The 9139-nt window shown below is 30.7% G+C and overlaps 1 protein-coding gene across 1 annotated transcript in view; it reads right to left on the reverse strand.

The window, feature by feature from the left end:
- LOC123292184 (low-density lipoprotein receptor-related protein 4) overlaps positions 1-9139 on the reverse strand; it is a 33780-nt gene extending 24641 nt beyond the window's left edge. The window contains exon 1 of the mRNA XM_044872745.1: positions 9119-9139. The gene's annotated coding sequence lies outside the window, so the exon portion shown is untranslated. The remainder of the gene's footprint in view (positions 1-9118) is intronic.

The raw sequence follows: 9139 nt of genomic DNA on the forward strand, positions 1-9139 counted from the left end.
ATTTTTCATTTATTTAGAAAGAGAGAAGCTTAATTTGATAAAATATTGCGATGATTCAAAATGCGATCTATAATCTTCAACTGAATCAGCCTGTTTATTCAAGCGTTATGACGTGAACCTTGGCTTCCGCACTTCTATGCCGTATTCATCGCAGATATCGCACATGATTTTGAAAATTTTCCTGAAGTCTTCTCCAATGTTTCCTCTTATTTCAATCAAAATATGTTTCGCAGGATCAGCTAATCCGATAGCCTCGCCAAGATCCAGTTTTTTTGTTTACTCAGCTCAAATACAAAGTCAAAGAACGTATCGAGCTCAAAATATGCATGGATATTTGATTAGTCAGTGGAAATGCGTCTCATAAATGGGTGCATTTACAGGACTATATTGTTAGTTCAAAAAATATGTGGACGAATTCTCAATGGGAAGGGTTTTGACGCCCAAAACCGTTTCTTTGCATACGAGCCTGCTCGGGATAGAAAATGGAGGTGGTTGGAGTACACTTTGAGAAAACCTGAAGTAGCAGTGGAAAGGGGGACTCTAGATTGAATCCGCAAAGATCCAGAAGAAAAAGAGGACCCGGAGAAACATGGAAGAGGACAATTGAGGGAGAAGCGAAGAAAGTGAACAAGATTAGAGGCGATTTTCAAGATGAACCCTTCACTCAAACATCAGTATTAGAAAATCGTGAGGCTTTATTTGGAGCAAAATTACAGTATCTATCATATCTATCATGCAAATTATTTGAGAAACTATGAACGTAAATATGAATCGTCAAAATCAAATTCACTTAAACGAAGTATTGTCTTGCAATGAGTAACTTAATTAATAGAAGGGCAGTCTGACAGTGATTGTCGTGTTAAGAAAAAAAAATGAAAATCAATGAATGTCTGATAGATTATTTTGCTGGCGGCATATCATTTTCGAATTATAAGAACAACGCGAGTACCGACATTTAACTTCAAAGTATCATATCTCCGGAGAAAAACAAGTTAGAGATGTTTAGTAAAATGGAAAATATTTATAGGAAAATAATATGGCATTCATATTATTATTATTCATATTATTGGTATTTTATTTTTAAGTATAAATAAAAAACGTTTACACAAATTACATGTAATTTTTTCGTAAAATTTCACGACTCTTAACTTCGTTTTAAACAATATTTGGGTATTGCATGGCACTTAAATAAAAATGTCTACAAAAGCGCTATTTTCACGGTTTTCTCACGATATTGCTGAATAATATTTATTCTAATCAATATTTTTGAAAAATTAAATCACGGACTTTTAGCGAATAATATTATCAGTTTTCACAGTTAAAACTGCAAAAAACATTGCCTTACATCATTGGTTGCATTGTTATCCCATGGTACTGCTAATGAAAATAATCATCTGTTCTTGGATAGTGGCATATTAGTTTTGATTCGTTCATTAACACCAATTCATTTCTAGTAGTGCTTGTTTCAACAGAGCGGTAACAGTTTTCTCAAAATGGAATTTTCTTATTTTTCGAGATTTTTAAGGTAAGTTATTGAAATCCCTTATCAAATGTGTAATTTGAAATTGGTTTAAAGAAAAGTAGGAACGAAAATATAACGAAGATAAGAAGAAAAATTGATAACATAAATGAAAACAATATTATTGAAAAAATAATTTGAGCTGATAAAGATTACTATGGAAATTCTATTTTAGAAATATTTTACGAAATTAATAAAATTTCTTTTCGATTTTTTTGATAATACAATGTTTTTTTTTTTAAGTATATTCGGCTAATTATTGGTTTATGGATTATCTGGATTATATTAGCGAGGAAAGGTTATAATATAAGACTTTTTATAAAATACTAATCTGTACAAATACGACAGACAAGTGAAATTTACAAAGTTTTAAAAACCCCCGACAAATGTTATTTTTCCCGTGTAGCTCTTTCCAAATTGAGAGAAATTGAACCGATTCGGTTCATCCGTTTAGGAGCTACGATACTACAAACATACAGACAGACAAACAGACACACACACACACACACATGGTTGTTAAATTTATAAGATACCTCTTTTCGGTTCACGGGTTAAAAAGGATTAATCATTTGACCCTCGACTAAAAAAGGGTGTAATAAGTTTAACGAGTTTGTGTATCTATATATCTGTGTGCCTGCCTGCGGCATCGTAGTTCCTAAACGGATGAACCGATTTTGAATTTTTTAAAGTAATTTAATCGACCGTGCTATGTTTCAAGTGCGACTTTAGGGCTACGTACCCGGTAAAAATTAGAGAAGAAGTGCTGATCTTTAAAAGGAAGAGACTTCTAACGGATTTTCTTCAAGCATACAGAAGAAAATTAAAAAATTACAATTCAATAAAATTACCTTTCAAACAAAATAAAAAAATTTATCCCTTTAATAACTACGATGCTACAATCGTTTCGTTCAGACCTGATTTTATGGGATGATTCTTTAAATTTTTAATTTAAGATTACTCTAACTTAACTTTTGGGAATTAACTTTTTTGCGGTGTGTAAATGCTTATACATTTTTTACTTTCATTTCTATGTACAATAAATACAACATATCGTCTGAATGTCTATCTTCATGAACGCTAGAATCACATGCCTCTCTAAATTCGTGATTTATTTAAGTAAAGAAACAACTTGACCCATAAGTAGACGCGTTAAAATGATTGAGTATTTTGATATTTTGGAACTTAGCAATATTATGTATTATAGTCCGAAAGGTGATGAACAATTTGGAATACATTCTGGAGGCCCAACGGAAAGTTTTGTAATTGTCCTTGAAGGACCCTTAAGTAAGATAATTAAAGTCTAGTTGAAGAGTAGCGGCACCCTACCAACCCTTGAATTTTTTAAGGAAAATAATACATTGAACCTCGATAACTCGAATGTCGTTAAGTCGTAATCCTTATTAAGTTTTAAAAAAAATGCCATTCTCTTCCGCTAAATCTCTAAATCCGCGTTATCAAAGTCGTAAGAAAGTGGCATGAAGAAAACATATGTAACCGATCTGTACGGAATACCAGCAAGAAAAAAGTTGAAATATTGTTAAGATACGAATCAACTAGCAGCTTGTCTTGCAAACGACGATGACAAGTCGAGTTACCTGACGTAGAGAAATGCGATTTCTTTTCTGAGGAACTCATCTGGTTTATACAGTGTCTTGATAAAAACGTAAGTGTATCAGGGCCTATCTTACAGCCGAAGAATTTTTAAAATCACTGGGAGTACACATAAATATGGAAATATGTTTACTTCACTAATATGCAATTTGTTTCAATAAAAATGTATCATATAACTATTTTACATTTACCAGAAAAATTGTGTATTTTATTGAAATCGCGTCTCTATAAGTCGAATTTGAATATGTCAGTGAGTCAGTGGTTTTCACTTTGCAACAGCCTGGCTAACATTTAACCCACCTGATTGGCCTGCCCTTTTGATTTTTTAATGTCTCAGAAAAATTTTTTAACAAAGAAATTTTTCTTAAAAAAACAAAAGTCAGTTGGTGGTGCCGATATCCTTCAGGCAGACTTCGACTGTCTTATTTAGGGGTTCTTCAAGGACAATTAAAAAAATTTTTGTAATGCCTAAAGAATATACTCCAAATTGTTCACCAGCTCTCCTACTATTAGATCAACAGCCTGCCAAATTTGCACAGAGTTTATTTCATTGATATATATATCGCGTGTCTAAAAGCAAGCAGCATATTTATTATATTCACTCTATAGGGATGTTCTTTTTGTTTCTACTTTTAATTTTTTGCACTCGGTGTAAGTAGAAGTGGAAAGTGCTATCTGGTTTATTTAGTACTATCATTTTTTTCTTATTCGCACCGAGCATAAGTTTTATTGGAGGCGTTTCTATGGTAATGATACACTCCTTAATTAATGTAATTGTATGTATGCATATATAATTATTATATGGATAGCATTTATGGCTCTATTAGAAGTTTTAAACAAGTGAAATTTACAAAATTTTAAAAACCCCCTACAAAGTAAGAAACCCTAAACTCGCACTTGAAACATACATAACAATACTCTCCTTTAAATTACCATTTTCTTTAAAGCTTTTTCCAAACAGCATTGATTTTTTGAAGATCATCGCCAATTTTTTAGTATTTTACGGGTACGAAACCCTAAACTTGCACTTGAAACCTAGCTAAGAACACTCACCATTAAATTACCTTTTAAACGGACAGAAAAAAATTCAAAATCGGTTCATCTGCTTTGCCACAGACAAACAGACAGACAGACGAGAGAGAAATGGATTTTATGAATCTTTAAATCAAAATTTTGTTCGTAGAATCAATATTTTAAGCGTTACAAACTTGGGACTAAACTTGATATACTTCATATATACATGGTATAAAAATAATATTTGTGCAATTTGGTCTCTTATTTTCACAATTTTTAATGCAGTTTAATAAATTCTTATTTTCGAATTCTTATTTTAATTTGACATTTACTATAACATTTACATGATCATTTTTTTTTTTGAGGTTTTGACAAATTTTTATATAATATTTTCCATTATATTCCATGACAGGCAGTGGCTGATTAAAAATCGTATTTAATTTGTACCCACTTTCAAGCATTCGGGAGTATTTTGACGCGAAAAGAAATGCAAATATATTTAAAAAGTGTTAAAAATGGTGGCTATTGTTTATTCCTGATAAAATTCTCTGACTTTTACAGGTCTTTCAATTGAATAATTGAAAAATTTGATATTCTTAATACGAAATTATTAAGATGAGAAAACTTTTTTAAGATGAAATCTTGTCAAACCTATTTGATAAACATGTTTGACAAACGCGTTTGTTAACTTTTTTGTAACTCTGATAAAAATGTATGATAAACATGAAATGTTTTTTAGTGTATGGACCCTATTACGAACGCACGTGCCCCATTTTTTAATAGCTTTTATTTAATTTCGCCTGCCCGTTGTTGTAATCAAATCTTGCAACTTAAATTTAATCCATTTCCCAGTTTTCGAAAATAGTAAACGGTAACTTCTACTGCCATAAACTTGAACTTTGTTATTCCAAAACTGTTTTTGTTAACTGCATATTAGAGAAGTTCCATGTTTCTTAATTTTATTTTTTTTCAAAAGTTTAATAAAACTTACTAAAAATTAAAAAAAAAAAGTTTCTTTATGTAATTTTCCAATTTAAAATGGTAAATCTCAATTGGAAATTCAAATGCCAGTGACGCCAACAATCGCTTTAGTATCGCTTCTGAACGGAGAAATGATAAAATAACACCCAGGATGATAAACGGTTTGTCTCTCAACTTGTTTGCACTATATTATAATATAATTTTCATGGAAACAAACCAAAAAATGTGAATTGATTCCGATTATCACCTAGCCTCAACGGATATCAAGATGCCACAACCAATCACTTCAGGGACTTTGTTGTTATTCAAAAATGTAACTAGTTTTTATTAATAATTAATAAAACAAATGAAAACAAACAATTGACTGAATTAATTGTTGAAACACCCTGTATTTTTTATAAATTAGAAGAGTTTTTAAATCCAACCCAATTATGTGGGTCTTTCGATCACCATTTATTTGGTTTTCGAAAATTTTTGAAAGTATTTTCTAGAATTTTTTTTCGTTTTTCGAGAATATTTCACAAGATACCTAATTGAAACTACCTTCAAATTTTCAAATCCCTATCTTTTATAGTTTTGAAAAAAATGGGCACCTAAATAAAAAATGGACGCGTTTTGTCCAAATTTCCCCCTCACGGGTAAACAGTGATGTTTAGGAAAAAATGTTTCAGGTAAAATATTTAATATTTTTGTAGGGAGTATGATATTTAAACTTTTGTTTTATTTCAATACCCAATTGAGGTATGTTGCTCATTTACGAACTTAGCCTCAATTTTTACGTCCTGATCACGATATATAAATTTCTTTGCTTGATATCTCTTTTCGTTTTATCGTGTCCACAGACGGACAGACGGATAGACGGATAGCCAGAAATAGACTCTTGAGCCGGAAATAGGCAATGATTTTATGAACACTTAATATAAAATTTTATTCGTAACATCAATATTTTTAAGCGTTACAAACTTGGGACTAAACTTAGTATTCCTTGATATATATTACATATATACAGGATATAAAAATGAAATTATCTTAGCGGAATATAATTGAAAAAAAATTACTTAAATGTACTTTAGATAAATTATTCTTTCATAATGCAACCTCTTGCTTGTAAAAATTTCAAAAGTGTTGCAAAATTTTATAAGAAATATTTCAATAAATTTTGATTTGAGACATATTTTGATATTCCAAAATCTATAATAAAGCCGCAGGTATATCATTCAACACACATTCAGCTGTCATGTAGTGAGCGAACCCCTTCAATAACAAACAGACTAACCCCAATATCAACATATTTGTAATATCCCTTATTATACAATATTAATTATTTTAACCTAGGCTCTTCATACATCATCTAGTCCAAATAGCATACAAATGTCAATCAAGCCATAACATTTTTAAGGAATAAAATAATTTAACTCAAAAACATGGGTATAAATTATTATATTATTATTGTGTAAGGGTAGTTTTTACAATAAAATACTTACACGATGTAGGGTGATTTTCAACCCTCATATTTATATAACTGTATATGTATACGTATATGTAAAGAGTCTCACCCTGACAGCATACAGGAATGAATGGTCCATTCAGTATACTAGTATCCATCTATACATGCGCAATACTCATGGATCGATATGGTTTTAATGGAGCTACACTACAACATACAATGGTTTTCCATATGTTCTTTTTGTACCTTTGGTGTACACACTATTTACATTTAAGTGTACGGTAAAGAAGGACATCTTTATTACCTTGTAATGGTATTATCATTTTCTTTTTATCTTTAGTGTATTACACCGAGCCAAAAAGAACGATCTGTATACCTTCTTTTCAACATTTTGTTTGGTATATATATATATGGAGTTTCACCATATTTTCATAGTGGGTGTTATTTAGGTCTTACTTTACCCACACAAAAATGGATGATCATCATCAGTTTTCAGTTATTGTAGACAATTTTTGTCTATATAGGCTTTTAACCTATTTTTTTGTTTGTTTGTTTTTCAATTTGAGCTAAAAATAAATCTTTCTACTCCTTCGTACAATTCGTATTTATTTAGGGGGGAAATATAATTTCTTATGAAACCGTAAACATTCTGGCTTAGGTGCTCACGAATATATGCTATAATTGATAAAAATACTTTTAGAATGTCGTGTGTGGGTTAATTATGATTAGTCTCACAATTTTTCTCTCTTAGAAAATAAATGGCATTCTTCGAATATACGAGAAATTATCAATTTGAAAGTAATTTAACCGGATAGTAGCCGAGCTTGTTAAGGCGTCTTAAGTTGCTATGACTACTGGCTGGAAGGCTATGGGTTCGAATCTAGGCAGTGGCAGTGTGAACAAAAAAATTAATAAGGCGGTAAATTGATCACACTGCCGAAGAACGAAGTTAAGCCCACATCATTAAAATTAATGAGGCGGTCTCTGTTATAGACGTGGTCTGAGAAACGGAGGTTAAACCTCATTATCATTATTATTATTATTATAATTTGATAGTAATTTCAGCTTAAATTATTGAATCTCCGTTTTCTTATTCTAATAAGAAGACATATGACTAAATAAGTACCTTTTGTCCGAAAATTGAAATTTTTGGAGATGTCAGAGATTACCTTATCAACAAATCCAGGCTCGCTTTGATATTGTGATTCGTTTATTAATAAAAGTAACGTCTTGAATCTAAAGGACTTCTGAGATATTCGTTGAGCAGTTTGGTGTCAATATATCCTTGCACCGAATGGAGATCGATACAAGTCTCGATACAATGATTTCGCGTAAAGCCAAACAATTCACGCTAAATGAATTGTTCGAGAAAATGGTTCTTACGTTTGTTCTCCAGTTATCTTCTTGTTAAAATGGTCAAAAAATATGTTCTAAGAAGTTTACTATCTCGCTATTTTGATAATGTTCATGGTACCCTGAGCGAAAAGGGAGAAAAGCAACACAAAACCTTCTAGAGACGAGTTTATCTATGAGAGTATATACTGACAAACACCTTATCTTATTCATTACCATATGGTCTGTAAAAATTATCACGTCCCCACAGAAAGCATGTAAAAAAGCATTGCTAGAGGGCAAAGCTACTTGTTTGAGCAAGGATTATTAATTTTATTCGTAGAGCGATTAGTATGACTTGAAAATTAAAAACTTGATCAAAATTGAATATAATGGGTTAAGTTTATAAATATTTATTTTAAAATAAAGGTTGATTATTCTTATTTATAATAATTTCTCCTTTTTATGCTGACGTTTGATAATATACACTTGAATTTGTTTAAGGATTCTATTTTGCTGTCATACTGTACCAATCGGAAAAACATTGTGTACCTTGTCATCATTTTTCGTTCCCAGTAAATGTAGACAATCACTAAGACATCATTTTTCCGACCACTGTAATATATTAAACGCTATACTGATTAAGGACAATGTACGAATATTACCCTAATTTAGCAAAATATGTCACTAAAAGATCAGCAATTTTTCGATTAAAGCATATTCAGATATAATTTTTTTAATTTTTAAGGTTAAGATACTTTTAAGTTTCTCTGATTTAGTTATGTTTTAAAGATTGATTTAAAAAAAGAGCCCACCATGGTATTCGAAGTCAATTGCCGATAATGTAGATAATACGTAAACCTCTCATTTTATGATATAAACAATTAATTCAAAAATTGACAAAAAACACACCCAACCCTTCATATAAGTATAATAGATGTAGGGACAGACGGAATATTTGTCGGCCAAAATTATTTTTGATTGTTTTTGATCATCCTCAATGAATTTTCATCAAGCTTATCGCGCAAGTATAAATTTTTTTCGGTCTTAAAAACAGAAGTTTCCAGCTATGAAAATACCTTTTGATTAAAATATTGTTAAACAAGATCTTAATAGAAGCCTCTCCATTTTACAGCCGTTCTGAAATGACTTTCAAATACTATACTATGGTCCTAGACTGGTAAATATTAAAAAAGAAACATAAAAGTACTCACCATTAATTAAAAATACAATTA

Source organism: Chrysoperla carnea, chromosome 2 (assembly GCF_905475395.1).
Source record: "Chrysoperla carnea chromosome 2, inChrCarn1.1, whole genome shotgun sequence".
NCBI lineage: Eukaryota > Metazoa > Arthropoda > Insecta > Neuroptera > Chrysopidae > Chrysoperla > Chrysoperla carnea.